This window comes from Cajanus cajan, chromosome 1 (assembly GCF_000230855.2).
Source record: "Cajanus cajan strain Asha chromosome 1, NIPB_CcT2T_4, whole genome shotgun sequence".
Classification (NCBI taxonomy): Eukaryota; Viridiplantae; Streptophyta; class Magnoliopsida; order Fabales; family Fabaceae; genus Cajanus; species Cajanus cajan.
In genome coordinates, this window is record NC_138517.1 from 23,997,332 (window position 1) to 24,014,011 (window position 16,680).

A 16,680-nucleotide genomic window follows, 5' to 3' on the forward strand; every position below is an offset into this window, starting at 1 on the left:
TAAGAACTAGTTTTAAATTTGATATGAAAATATTATGATATAATTAGATAAGATTTTAAGTTAGTATTTTATTAATGGTTGATAATTAAAAAATAAAACATGGATAAATACATTATTTGAATTTTATATGTTTGATTTAAGATAACTTACAAAATAACTCTTGGTAAAGTTATTCCGCTCAATAACTCATGGTGTGTTGAATTTCATCGATCCAATTAATTGTTAAATTAAAAGTTATTAAATTTTACTAATAATTAATATAAAAAATTAATTAGTTTTGAAATAAATTATTTGCTAATTAACAATATAATTGAAATATTAATTATTTTAAATTATTTAACTAAAATCTTATTGACAATTTACTATATGATCTTAATATTTTTGTATAACTAATATCTGGTTTTAAATTTGATATGAAAATATTATATATAATTAGATAAGATTTTAAGTTAGTAATTTATTAATAGTTGATAATTAGAAAAAAAAAAGGATAAATACATTTTTTAAATTTTATATGTTTGATTTAAGGTAAATAAATATATTAAATTAATTAATAATTTATTTAAAATATTAAAATTTAATTTATAAGTATGTAATAAATAAATATTTATAATTTTATAAATTATATTATCATTATAAATTATAAAATTAAATAATTTAAATTATAATTTTAAATAAAAGTAAGTAGATGTTAATTATAAAAGTAAGTACATATAAATAAAGAATAATTAAATATATTATTATTATTATTATTATTATTATTATTATTATTCGTAATATAAAATTATTATATATTATTATTATAGTACAAATATGAGATTGTATATTTGAGGATGACTTAAATGAATTAATTTGTACAAGTTATACTGACAACATACATAGACATTTCGGTAGCTTACTCATCAGAACTTCACAGTTAAGCGTGCTTGACCTGGAGTAGTACTGGGATGGGTGACCTTCTGGGAAGTCTCCCAGAAATTGCACATTTAAGAATAAAACACGCTAAACAGTGAAATATTGTGAAATAGAACCCTTGAGAAGCCAAATATGAGAGTTGTTACATTAATAAATTTATTAAAATTAAAAAAAAAATTATAATTTCCGACGGATTTTTCCGTCGGAAAATTTGACAGCAATTTCCGACGAATTTTTCCGTCGGAAATTTTGACAGCAATTTCTGACGGATTTTTCCGTCGGAAATTTCCGACAGAATTTTCCGACGGAATTTTCTGTCAGAAAATTCTGTCGGAAAAATTATTTCCGACGGATTTTTTTTCCGACGCCACTTTTTCCGACGGATTGAAATCCGTCGGAAATCCGTCGAAAAAAGCAAAATCCGTCGGAAATTTACCTATTTCCGTTGGAAATTTCCGTCGGAAATCAACATTTTTCTTGTAGTGTAGCTGACAAGGAGAATATACATTGACCACAACACACCTATTATTATTATTGATCCATTTATTAATCATTAAAAAAATATTGTAGGTCGTATTTTTATTTATTTATAAAATTAAATTTCGATACTCAATTTAAGAAAAAAAATAACTTCTTTGCTATATGGAATATCAAATATTGATAGACATGAAAAATATTTTTGAATGACTTAAAAACATAATATTTTAAAGTAGATATTTTATTAAAAAAATTCTTATTTTATTTAGCACAAAAGCTTTATATATATTGAGCTTACCAAAGGCTCCTTCGTGGGTGATCTAACATATATTATCGCATTATTATACACGTATATGAACATGTGAAAGACAAATTCAAAATACTTGTAAAAATATAGAGATATCACACGTTATTATGCTTCATTTAATTAAATGACAATATACTTATATGTTCACACACAAATGTCATACAACACACGGGTTTTCTATAGTTTAGGTAAAATAAAATAATATTATCTATCAAGTATGTGATTTAAATTGTGGATAGCAAGATTCACTATTAGTCCTATAAGTTTTTGTTATGACTTTACATAGCATGTTTTTTGAACAGGTTGTGAATACTTGAGACTTTGTTTTTGTAATGGTTGACTTGTTTGTGTTGAGAGAATTAATAAATTTCTTTTTATTGCTATAGAATTGCTTAATGTTAGGGTTTTGATGATTGATTTTGATGTTTGGATGGATTGATAATTTGGATGCACAATATAGTGTACAAGATTTGTAGGTAACCGGGCTGTCTCTCAACTATGTAGTAAATTTAATTGCATGTTGTAACACCCCAATTTCCTTAAAAGGATATTTTTATTAGTAATGGCATTTTCGTAATTATTGATGGCATTTTCGTAATTTTATAAAGGTATTAGGGGCATTTGAGTAACTCGGAACGGGCTGTTCCGAAAGTGGAACGGGCCGTTCTGAGCATTTAAAATAAGCTAAAATTTTAGGTTGGGAACGGGCCCAGAACGGGCCGTTCCAACAAGGAGAACGGGCCGTTCCGGAGGGAGAACGGGCCGTTCTGCTGGGTTTGAGAACGGGCCGTTCTGGTTTCAGAACGGGCCGTTCTGCTTTTTGAGAACGGGCCGTTCCGATTTTGGAACGGGCCGTTCCAGTTGAGAAATTTGCCCACGTTTGAAGGATCCGGAACGGGCCGTTCCGAAATCAGTACGGCCGTTCCGGTTGCGCCAGGAGGCCTATAAATAGGGCTAAGGGGGGGTGAAAATTTTATACCGAGCAAGAAGTGATAATCTTAGAGAGAGAAAGAGGAGAGAGAGAGAGAGAGAGAGAGAGAGAGAGAGAGAGAGAGAGAGAGAGAAAGAAAGAAAGAAAGAGAGGGAAGAAAAAGGGGATCCAGAGGAGGAGACCCTGCCCAAGTTCCAACTCCGCCTATCCAGGTAAGGGGGGGGAGTGAGAACCTCGCTCAGGGGTATGGGGATAATTGTTGGATAGTTATTTGTCGGATTGGCCCCCAATCCTTTGTCGTTATTCTGTTTAATTTCTATTTACTCTACTTTGCTTTTTGTTGAAGGTGCCGTTGTTCTGTCCGATTTTCTATTTATTCTACTTTGTTTTTGTTGAAAGTGCCGTTGTTCTGTCTGATTTTCTATTTACTCTACCTTTTTCTTTGTTGAAGTAATAAATGAATATGAAATTAATGTTAATAATACATGAGTTTTAATATGAATAAGAATGCTCTCTGAATCTCTGTGAATACCTATGCGGACCTTATGAGGAGTATTGATGACATGACCATGTGAAATATGGACAAATGACATGAGACCTAAGAATTGACTATTGAGACAAACTATGATTATGAGACTATGACAAATGAGGACATGATGTACTAAATGAAATTCTGTAATAAGTTAAATGTTGAGTTCATGAAATAATGAATGTATGACATGCATCATATGCATATCTTATTCCAGGTGTGCCGCTGAGGCCGCATACCAGTGATGTAACCAGGTGTACCTTAGGGTCACCGACAGTTGATGCTAACCAGGTGTACCTTAGGGTCACCGACAGTTGATGCTAACCAGGTGTACCTTAGGGTCACCGACAGTTGATGCTAACAAGGTGTACCTTAGGGTCACCGACAGTTGATGATATGCTAACCAGGTGCACCTTAGGGTCACCGACAGTTGTGCAGGTGTGCCTTAGGGTCACCAGTGATGATATGTGAAACTTCCTTATGGCGCCACATGCATGCATTTATGAGATGAGTCCATGACATCATTGCATGATAAATGAATGTATTTGTAATATTGATTATGTATGTGTATTGTTTACATGTGACTTATATTTGTGGAGTGTGTGTGTGGGTGCTATCTAACCTTTATTCTTCACCTGAAACTGAGTTAGATGTTTCTCACTCCCTTGTTGTTTTTGTATATGTTTTAAATTATGTTGCAGATGATCAGCATCATGGGGATGTTGGTGATGAGGCTTAAAGGCTTCAGTGGGGCATGCTCTGATAGGATGTGACGTCGGGCATAGCTAGGTTTATTTTGGATGTTATTATATTAAAAAGCTTTAATTTTCTCTTCTTATGTAATTTTGAACGTTCCTGAGAAAAGACCAAAATGTACATCTTTATTATACTATTTTATTATATGATTTCAAAGTTATAAATTAATTCCTAACTAGGAGGCTCTGCCACCTTTGCTGGAATTAATCTATATTTTCCTTTATATGATTTCTTGAATCTTAATACTTATATGTTGACTTTTTATGATTGATGAGTTACGAATGTGAATCTTCTACCTTATAATATTTGAAACAATTGTTTTATACATGAAAGATGTTATTAAACTATGAAAGGTTTTATTTACCCAAAAAGAAAAAAAAAAGAAATCTTTCTTATTATTTAATTGTGAATTGATGATGGGGTAGAGGGTGTCACATTTAGTGGTATCAGAGCAGGTCGATCTAATCGGCCGTGACTTATCGAGATTCTGTTGTGTACTCTGACATTGTTTTGTTTGTTGTATACTTTGGTGATGCTTTGCTTTGATGATGTTTTGCTTTGATAATGATGATGATGATGTTCTCCTTGTGTTGATATTGTAAAGTTTGATATTGTTAAGTTATTTTTTTTTAATTAGAGGAATGATAGTCATGATAGTATCAGCTAATACCATTATGACCTTTCTTCTTCATTCTTATGATTGCTTAATTGTTTGATACTTACGTAAGAAGTGGTGGTTGAGTAATATCGCTTGTGTTGCAAGCATATGTGCGAGTAGTGGTAGACGAAATATGTTGTTAATATTGTGGGAACTATTGAGGCCTTAGATTTGGGTAAGACATTGATTTATTTTAAAGTGTATTATGAATTTATGATTGGTGAAATTTTTGAAAGCTATAGTTGTAGCAATTGAATCCAAAGATGAGGTATGTTGAAAATTGGAGTTTTGGTATTCTTAAGGAGAGATTGAAGTGTTGATGATTTTTTTTAGAGTTTGATGGTTGCATGAAAATTTTATTTTCTAAGCCTTTTGTACTGAATAGGTGAGTTATTTGGTTTAGATTTGTAGTGGGAAACTTTGATATGAATTTCAGGTGGAAAGGAGTAAGTTTGGAAGGATTGAGGTATTTTTGTGGTTTTAGATGTTGATACACTATTGTTGTCTGGTGTAGGAGATGTTTTGTTGTGACAGTACAAGTGCTATACTGACAAAATTAGAATTTTTGTTAGTCTTCAGGAAAGTGGTAGCCTTGGATGTTATCTTTCTAATGGAATTGGAATCAGGTAAAACAGAGGTCTAGAACTCCAGTATAGCTGCTTTGGTAATTAGAGGTATAGTTATAAGCACTGAATATATTTGTTGTGATTTTTGAAGTTTTCTTTAGCTAAGAAGATGATTTGTTTTTTTTTTAAATCTCATGTCTCACTAAGAGTTGTAGCCTATTCACTTAGTGATAGGTTGATATCACGTGGATGAGTAGAACTCTTTATGTGTTGTTTTCTTTGATAGTTGTTAAAAAATAGAAGTTAGTCTGTATAATAATGTTTTCGGGCTAGTAGGCAATGCAAGGATAAGAATTGACATGTTTTGAGGTGTTTTCGTGTAGATTGAGAGGTTGTTTAAGGTTATATGATGCTATGTGGTAAAGGTTGTTCATGTACATGCTTATGGATGATATATATGAAGGTTTAAAGTAGGCATTCTAATATGACTTGATGTGCATGTATGTCGATATGTGAATAGAAGACCTTAGGGATCAAATGGTGAATGTTGTATGGTTAGTGATATTGATCTTAGGATGTGATATGATCATATTGTAGTTGAAGGTGAAGATATATCCAAGACGGTTGTATGTTAAGTTTTCTAGTCCCTGTAAATTTCAGTTAAGGTGAACATGAATCTGTCTTAGGTAGAAGTTATGTTTAAGTAGAAAGATATCTAAGCAAGTTAGCGAGAATAAAAGTTTTATGAGGCTTACTATTGGAGATTTATTGAAAGAATTTCTAGGATAGCATTGCCCTTGACTACATTCACTATGAGGGGTATTGTCTTTATGTGAGATAGTAAGTATAAGAGTAGTTCTAACTCTTATGGCAAAATTGACTAGTGATAATATTACCTGACTCTAGTAAGTCTTATGTGGGATATAGTGATGACTTTGAAGACAGGTTTGGGTGGATTATTGATGCAAAGGTAGTAACTTATGTTTTTAAGCATCTAGGAAATGGAAAATTCATGAGAGAAATTACCTTGAATTAGAAGTTGTAATAGTTACGCTTGAGATTTTAAAAACATTATTGAGATATTTAGTGATTATAAGGATCTTAAATATCTGTTTGATCCGACGGAATTGAATATGAAATAGAAGAGATAGTTGGAAATTGTAAGGATTAAGATTTTAATCTTAGTTGTTATCTGGGTAAACCTATAGCAGTCGATGCTTTGAATAGGAAATATCTATATTTATCTTTCTTTATGATCAAAGAGATATATCTTTTGGCTCAAGTTAGGAATTTAAGTTTGATTTGTGAAATTACTCCTTGTAGTAAGGGACTATGTATGACTCGATTAACGAATGGATTATTCAAAGGATATTGAATAAGTATATTAGTCGATTCATTTTGGTGGCCAGGTATGAGATTATAGGACAAGGTAGTGAATAAGAGTTTTCTTGGAGTATAAATAAAGTGGTAAGACTTGAAGACCGAGTATGAGTACATAGTGAACTTATAATTAGGTGCCTAATCATTGGAGAAGATTATACAAGTTAAACTAATGTGGTGACAAATGTCCTGAGTAGGATGAGCATTTATCTATCATTTTGATGATATAAGGGTTGAGTTTGATTGAGTAGATTAGAAACTTAAGCATGATGTGTGAGCTCACCCTTAGGAACATTGAATTGAATATGTTGAAAGGATTAATAATGAGATTAGAAGACTCAGGAGTTAGATTCTTTCTTAGTGACCCAAGTGAAAAAGATTGGTAGGAATATAAATAGCCTTTTACAAGTGGAAGTTGATGGTGTTTCGGGATACAAGGATATAATCTATGTGCCTCGTAAACCCAAAATTAAGGAAGATGATCTTAGAGAAAGGACATAAGAATATTTTTAGCATTTATTTAAGAGTTACTGAAATGTATCAGAGTGGCGCAGCGGAAACATGGTGGTCTAAAGAGAAGTAGAGAAGTTGAATCAAGGTGTAGAAAGTAAGTTTAAATTTGGAGTGGATGAAGTGTTGAGATTTAAGGATGGGTTGTATATTCCAAATGTGCCAGAACTTAAGAGATCAATCTTGGAAGAAGGTCATAAGAGCAGTCTTAGTATTCATCTAGGAGTTACTAAGATGTATCAATATCTTAAGAAGATGTTTTGGTGGCCTAAGATGACGGAGGAAGTGGAGGAATTTGTGTATGCTTGCTTAGTATGTTAGAAAGTTAAGGTAGAACACCAAAAACTTTCAGATTTAATACAACCTTTAGACGTTCTAATTTGAAAATAAGATTCTGTATCTATGGATTTAGTTGTAGTTATGTATGATATTCTTAAGAAATTTGATCTTATTTGGATTAATGGATAAGCTTACCAGGTCTGCTCACCTTGAACTTATTAACATTAGACATTTCTTGGAGAGATTGATAGAGTTGTACATCAATAAGGAAATTTTGAAGAAAGTGCTACATGGGAGTTAGAAAGCAAGACGCGAGAAACTTATCTATTTTTGTTTTCAGGTAAATTTCGGGGACGAAATTTCTAAAAGGAGGGGAGAATTGTAACACCCCAATTTCCTTAAAAGGATATTTTTATTAGTAATGGCATTTTCGTAATTATTGATGGCATTTTCGTAATTTTATAAACGTATTAGGGGCATTTGAGTAACTCGGAACGGGCTGTTCCGAAAGTGGAACGGGCCGTTCTGAGCATTTAAAATAAGCTAAAATTTTAGGTTGGGAACGGGCCCAGAACGGGCCGTTCCAACAAGGAGAACGGGCCGTTCCGGAGGGAGAACGGGCCGTTCTGCTGGGTTTGAGAACGGGCCGTTCTGGTTTCAGAACGGGCCGTTCTGCTTTTTGAGAACGGGCCGTTCCGATTTTGGAACGGGCCGTTCCAGTTGAGAAATTTGCCCACGTTTGAAGGATCCGGAACGGGCCGTTCCGAAATCAGTACGGCCGTTCCGGTTGCGCCAGGAGGCCTATAAATAGGGCTAAGGGGGGGTGAAAATTTTATACCGAGCAAGAAGTGATAATCTTAGAGAGAGAAAGAGGAGAGAGAAGAGAGAGAGAGAGAGAGAGAGAGAGAGAGAGAGAGAGAGAGAGAGAGAGAGAGAGAAGAAAGAAAGAAAGAGAGGGAAGAAAAAGGGGATCCAGAGGAGGAGACCCTGCCCAAGTTCCAACTCCGCCTATCCAGGTAAGGGGGGGAGTGAGAACCTCGCTCAGGGGTATGGGGATAATTGTTGGATAGTTGTTTGTCGGATTGGCCCCCAATCCTTTGTCGTTATTCTGTTTAATTTCTATTTACTCTACTTTGCTTTTTGTTGAAGGTGCCGTTGTTCTGTCCGATTTTCTATTTATTCTACTTTGTTTTTGTTGAAAGTGCCGTTGTTCTGTCTGATTTTCTATTTACTCTACCTTTTTCTTTGTTGAAGTAATAAATGAATATGAAATTAATGTTAATAATACATGAGTTTTAATATGAATAAGAATGCTCTCTGAATCTCTGTGAATACCTATGCGGACCTTATGAGGAGTATTGATGACATGACCATGTGAAATATGGACAAATGACATGAGACCTAAGAATTGACTATTGAGACAAACTATGATTATGAGACTATGACAAATGAGGACATGATGTACTAAATGAAATTCTGTAATAAGTTAAATGTTGAGTTCATGAAATAATGAATGTATGACATGCATCATATGCATATCTTATTCCAGGTGTGCCGCTGAGGCCGCATACCAGTGATGTAACCAGGTGTACCTTAGGGTCACCGACAGTTGATGCTAACCAGGTGTACCTTAGGGTCACCGACAGTTGATGCTAACCAGGTGTACCTTAGGGTCACCGACAGTTGATGCTAACAAGGTGTACCTTAGGGTCACCGACAGTTGATGATATGCTAACCAGGTGCACCTTAGGGTCACCGACAGTTGTGCAGGTGTGCCTTAGGGTCACCAGTGATGATATGTGAAACTTCCTTATGGCGCCACATGCATGCATTTATGAGATGAGTCCATGACATCATTGCATGATAAATGAATGTATTTGTAATATTGATTATGTATGTGTATTGTTTACATGTGACTTATATTTGTGGTGTGTGTGTGGGGGTGCTATCTAACCTTTATTCTTCACCTGAAACTGAGTTAGATGTTTCTCACTCCCTTGTTGTTTTTGTATATGTTTTAAATTATGTTGCAGATGATCAGCATCATGGGGATGTTGGTGATGAGGCTTAAAGGCTTCAGTGGGGCATGCTCTGATAGGATGTGACGTCGGGCATAGCTAGGTTTATTTTGGATGTTATTATATTAAAAAGCTTTAATTTTCTCTTCTTATGTAATTTTGAACGTTCCTGAGAAAAGACCAAAATGTACATCTTTATTATACTATTTTATTATATGATTTCAAAGTTATAAATTAATTCCTAACTAGGAGGCTCTGCCACCTTTGCTGGAATTAATCTATATTTTCCTTTATATGATTTCTTGAATCTTAATACTTATATGTTGAATTTTTATGATTGATGAGTTACGAATGTGAATCTTCTACCTTATAATATTTGAAACAATTGTTTTATACATGAAAGATGTTATTAAACTATGAAAGGTTTTATTTATCCAAAAAGAAAAAAAAAAAGAAATCTTTCTTATTATTTAATTGTGAATTGATGATGGGGTAGAGGGTGTCACACATGTCTTTTAAATGAGTTAATGAACGTCCTCAAGCACCCGAATTTATGTCTTGAATTGATTGGATTGCATGATTAATTATTTGATTGACTGTTCTATATGATTGTTATGTTTAAGGTTCATGTGAAATTATATAGGTTTTGTGAATGAATTCTGTGTGTTTGTGATTTGTTATGTATATCGGATTCCTTGTACCTATTATACTTATCACAATAAAGTCTTATATGGGATTTGGTTACTATACACCAAGTGATAGCAACAACCATTTTAATTCGCATGTGGTTTTACCCATGCATAAATTGAAACTTTACCTCAGTTGATGATCGAGATGCTATATGTAGTTTCTTAATTTTCCCAGAAATGGGTGAGTTTCCGAGTATAACAAACCACGCAAGTAGAGATCTATGAGTTTGTCCCCAAACATAAACTACAGATGGTTGGAATTTTATATTATTATAAATTTATAATTATTATGAGCTAATATTATAAATAATTATATTAGTTACATATCATTTTTGGACAATTTATTTTATATGGTCAAATTTTAAGTGAGTCTATTAAACTATTAAATTAGATGATACAAGTTTAAATGAACAAATGTCAATGATAGTTTATTAGGAAAAAAAATTTAGGTTATATACCAAATAACAGAAAATTTATGCTCTCTTCCCATCTGAAGAAAGGCTAAGGTCCCTAGGAAATTTCAAGATATTTGGTTCAGGTAGAATCATAAAGCTATTGGCCTCCCTTTGGTTGTGATCAAAATCAGTTGTTATGAGATTTCATGATAGTTATTAAAAATGGCTTAGATTAGAAACAAAGCTATGGATCCAAGTATTTATCTTGTCCTTAATAATCAAGCATGTTGTATATCATAGGATCTTTGATGTTTTGTTATAGGATTTAGACTAGTGAAGTTTTGCTTCTTCATAAAGAACAATGAACATGGATATAAGGATTGAATTTCCAACACAAATTGTAGTTTGATCTCAACAAAAATCCTTAGCGCAATTCCCTATCAAGTAGTGCACTACAAGAAATATAGTCTCCTAATTTTTTCTTGTGGTTGATGTATGAATTGTAATCAAATGTAAGTGTAATGCTCCAAGTGTGCAACACAACATATCCTTAGAGAGTTTCATGAATTGTTCCCTAAGAATGTTGTTTAGTTTACCACCTAAGAGAAAGGTAGAGTTTTCCATAGATATAGTACCTAGAGCTGACAAACCACCCAATTTCTGATGCTCCATCTTTGTTTTAAGACAAGCAACCACTTACTCTGTCACCTCCCTCTTCATACCAAACTACCATAAAACCTTCTTAACCAAACTACCATAAAACCTTCTTAAGGTCCTAGTGCATCTTAGTCATGCTAGGATGCAAAATAAGTCAACTTTTTTGTCCTTCCTCTAAATACACCTTCTTTAGCTCAAAATCTTGATGCAGGAAAATTCAGGCTTGAAACCTTAAAATCCCATCTCCCCCAATGTAAAAACCCCATTGCCTTCTCTATACCCAACAACTCTCTAGTATTTATCAAATTTGAATCTTGCTTTCTACTTCTCCTTCATTTGCTCCAAGAACTCATTAGTAATGATAGTCAACCCATAACTAATGTGTTCTCAATCCATTATCACACATAGATTCAAATCTCTAAACTTCTCAATCAACTCCAACTCTTTAATCATCATAGATGACATGTGAATGAGTTTCCTACTCAAAGCATATGCTACCACATTATCCTTTCTAAGATGGTACATCAACTATAAGTCAAAATCTTTTAGGAATTCCATCCACCTCCCCTGCCTCATATTCAACTCATTTTGATCAAACAAATACTTCAAACTTTTATGGTCATTGAATACATTGAACTTTGATTATCTATAAAGATAATGTCTACACACCACAACTCCTAACTTTAAATCATGAATGGGATAACTCCTCTTATGAATCTTCAACTGTCTAAAAGCATAAGCCGCTACTCTCTTGTTCTACATTAACACACATTCTAACCCTTGATGAGAAGCATCACAGAAAACATCAAAGATTCACCAAGGTTAGGCAACACCCACATTGAAAAAGTAGTCAACTTTATTTTCAACTCTAGAAAACTTTCCTCACAGTCATCTATCCACACAAAAGACTGACCCTTCCTTGTAAGTTGAGTTAGAGACATTACTATTTTAGAGAAACCTTCTATGAATCTCTTATAGTAACCCGTCAACCCAACAAAACTTTTGATCTATATAATTGTTTGAGGATGCTTCCATTGTAGGAAAAATTCCACCTTACTAGGATCCATAGAAATCCTTTTAGCAGAAATCACATGACCTAAAACCTTCATTTTACTAAGCCAAAAGTTACACTTAGATAACTTGGCATACAACTTCTTATCTCAACACTTCCGACAACTATCTCAAATGCTTCATATGCTTTTTTAGAGATCTTGAATAAATAAAAATATCATCTATAAACACACAAACTTATCAATAAAGGGTTTAAATATCATGTTCATATAATCCATGAACACAGTAGGGACATTTGTCACACCAAACGACATCACAACATACTTATAATGAACATACCAAGTTTTGAAAATGGTATTGGATATGTCATTTGCCTTCACCCTTATTTGGTGGTATACAAATCAATCTTGAAAAACACAAAATCTCCCTTCAATTGATCATCAAGTCATCTATCATAGGTAGTGAATATTTATTTTCAATAGTCAATTCATTCAACTAGTTGTAATCAACACATACTTGAGCACCACCATCCTTCTTTTTCACCAACAACATCGGTGCACCCCACAAAGATACACTCAGTCTAACCACTTGTTTTCCCAAGAGCTCTTCAACATTACTTCTTCAACTCATCCAACTCAACTAGAGCCATTCGATAAGGAGCTATTAACACTAACCCTACACTTAAAGCCAAGTCAATACTAAACTTAACTTCTCTGTTAGGAGAAAACCCTGAAACTTCATCTAGAAACACCTTAGGAAAATCTTTGACCACCTCAACTGCATCAACCAACTTTTCAGTCTCTAACACTTAAGGAAGAGAAAACAATAAAACATTGGGCTCTTTCTCCCAAGAGATCATCCACCTCCTTAGCAATCACCAATCCATCATTCTCAATCTTTGAAAAGATCAACTTCCTTCTAGCACAATTTATAAGAATATGATTGGCAAACAACCAATCTATCTCTAAGATCATGTCTAACTCAACCAAAGGCAAAAAAATGAGATTCACCTATAACAGTGACCATACACCTCTACTAAATACCTCAAACACACCTTATAAGTCATCAAAAAAGTAGAAGGAGGAGTAGATACAAGCAGATCAACATGAAAACTAACAGATGAATCCAATCTTACCACATAAGTAACAAATACAAAAAAGTCAATAGCACCTAAATCAAATAGAAGAAATATTGTAACGTCTAATTGTATACATATTAATCCCAATATTATACGTATATATATATATATATATTGAAAATACAAGTATATTATTATTAATATTATACGTGATAACAAAATTTTTTTTACAGATAATATTTATAATGACGTACATAATTATAACTTCGTATATCTCACATACGATTTTAATATTTACATTACATATTATTCTAAACATATTTACATTACGTGCCTATATTCTTTTCTACTTCTACTATAATATTTACATGGGTGGTTGAAACAAATTTATAATTGGACTCACATGGTTAGCGGGTGGTAAAAAGAAAGTGACTATTATTGAGCCGTCGATCACTGTAGGGATTTCTTGATTTGGAGAGAAGGTAAAAGTTGACATCGCCACTCCATTGACTGTGACTGCGTTTGCTACCGCGTCTACACTCCATGTAGTTCTAACAAATACTGCAGATATCACTAAGGGAAAAGGTCTTGGAATGGCTGACACATCCATCTATATATATATATATATATATATATATATATATATATATATTTATTTATTTCTTTATTTTCTATATAAATTAATTACAAATTTTAAACAAGAAACATAAGGAGTGAGAACAATAATCCAATAAATATCAACAATCACATAATATGCATAGAAATATTTAATACAAGTAAATATATATTAATTTTTCTTGATATAAAAATTTGAATATACTTGTAGTGACTAGTCAAGATAAATGAGCATTATAATAACAAGTAATAACTAAAGGTTATTTCACCTTAAATCTTTACTCATTTAAATTCTCAAGGTAAACCTCTAACTACAAATTAATTCAAACTTTCATTTTTATGGCCATGAGATAATTTTTATCTTTATAAATGAATGAATAAATAACAATAAATTTAAGATATTCTTAATAAAACTATATTATAATTAATATTAATATAAAAAAAATACTTGAACTAAATTACGTAAATGGAATGTATTATGGAATATTAATCAAATAATTGACATTGATAAATATCATAAAACAACACAAACTAGGAGCACCTTATTAATTATTATGCGTAAAAATTATCATAGATTAAGCAAATAAATGAGGTTAGGAACACCTCACTAAATAAATACACACAAAATATAACATAATTAAATACTACTCTAATTCCCGTTTTCTTTACATAATTTATTATCTGCATGTATTTACATAAGCATTTCATTTGTTTAAAAATGATTTAATTACTATAATATATAAAATTATATAGAGCAATGACATGACTTGAACTTATGACATGGAACTTATAGCTCTTATGTACAATAACACTGTAATGACCCGGGTCACAACACACTTGAAACACCGCACAGAAAAGAACAAATGTATACATATAGAGTCTAGAATATACATATACATGATCCAGTCTGAACTGAGTTAAAGTGTACAAAATTACAATCAAATGCTACTATCCCAAGTAGCTCCACAACAAAATAATCATAAAAACGATCATCTCCACCAGTCCGCCGAAGACTCACCACTAGACACCCACCTATCCCTGCTTTGCTCCCATACATAGTATGATCATTGCAGTCCAAACATCATGGAAACAACAAAGGGTAAGCCAGTGTAATTAAAAATCAACATGCAAATATATAACAATATGATAAACAACAGCTACAGTTGTCAGCACACTTGTACAGCTTATACTACTCAACAATATCAGCAATTATCAGCTATATCAGCACCACTCACCGGCTATAACAGCACCACGATAGTGGCTATCAACAGCACCGACATAGCAACTATAACGGCACCACAATAGTGGCTACAACAACACTGACAAAGCGGCTATAACAGCACCACAATAGTGGCTATAATACAGCATACAGCTCAACAATAAACAACACAGCAAAACAACTCACAGCACAGCACAACAAATCAGCATACGGCACAACTAAGTAGTATTCGACAAAGCTTACTACTCACAACTCAACTCATCATTCTAGAGCACAACAATATCATATAATACGACATTTAAAATCATCAATAACAGCCCAGCTCAGTACAACTATATTCATCTATTTCAGCTTAATATCAATTTTCAGCTTAGCTCAGCATTAAACAACATCTATCTACAATTTCAGTCAGATTTAACAGCTATTGGTATAAAAATCATCCCCCTCATTCGCGCCCGGCGCACTCATGGTCGCGCCCGGCGTGGCGTAACCAGAGAGCACCAGAGGCCAGCGCGCCCGGCGCAAGGGTACTCGCGCCCGGCGCGACCCAGCCAGAGAGCTCAAGTCTCTCACGCGCCTGGCACAATATTAATTGCGCCCAGCGCAAGCCCAGGCAGCGACTCTAAGGGGTCCCACGCGCCCAGCGTGGCCTAACCCGCGCCCAGCGTGGCCTAACCCGCGCCCAGCGTGGGGAAGGCAGAGACCTATCAAGGTCTCGCGCCTGGCGCAATTCGCATTGCGCCCAGCACCCTCTTGGCAGAGACTCCCAAGGAGCCTCCATGCCCAGCGATGCTAAACGTGCGCCCAACGCGGCACCAGATAACATGCCACAACTGTCATCGCGCCCAGCGCAAACTCAACAGCAGCTTCCCCAAGTTCGAAGATTTCATCAAAACTGCACAAATCAAGTCATTCAAACACATGCAATCAGTTCAAAACTCCACATTTTCATCCAACAGTTCAAAAACACTTCCTTTTTACACATGCAACCATGAAACAATGAGAGACCCAAAATTCATCAAAAACCCTAAAAACCCCAAAGTTCATTTTCAGCACTTCAGCCAAAAATCAGTAACATCAGCCAACAATTTTGAGTTCCTAGAACTCGTTCACAACCAAAAGCAGCAAGACCTAGCTTCCCTTACCTCAGGCAAAGATTTCCGAGCTTCCGGGAATTTGATCGGAGAAGAAAAGAGAAGGAATGGAGCTTGAACGAGAAAGGTCAACTTGAGCAACTGATCAGAAGAAGAAGAGCTCCGATTCACCTACTCAACCACACCACCTTGAATCCAAACAGCGGAAGTGAAAATCAGTGAAGTGAGAAGAGAGTAAGGAAAGTATGAGTGAAGGGGAAAAATGAGAGTGAGTAAGCAAAGAGAGTCGGGGGTAGAAAAGGAAAAGGAGAAAAGGGGTCTCACAAACACAAGCTATTGAACCATTCCATTTTATATGTATATGTTATTATATATAGTATACTATATCTAATTTGTTTCACATGTAGTTATAATAATTAAAATGTTATAATTATTTATAATATAATAGAATATCATATATATATTTATTTATTTATTTATTTATTTATTTATTTATTTTAGTCTACCGAAAATATAAAATTTTATAAAATATAAAACACTAGTGTTTATCTATTAATTTTAAATATGGTAACTAAAATTTAAGAATCATATTATTA

At 33.7% G+C, this 16,680-nt stretch overlaps 1 long non-coding RNA gene across 1 annotated transcript; it reads left to right on the forward strand.

Annotated features, from left to right (window-relative positions):
* The first annotated feature begins 1,717 nt into the window (after positions 1 to 1,717).
* Positions 1,718 to 9,619, forward strand: LOC145959017 (uncharacterized). Its single transcript, XR_014434626.1, has 3 exons — positions 1,718 to 2,842; positions 3,861 to 8,324; positions 9,342 to 9,619. It is a non-coding gene; the product is annotated as an uncharacterized LOC145959017 (long non-coding RNA).
* Positions 9,620 to 16,680: the final 7,061 nt, after the last annotated feature.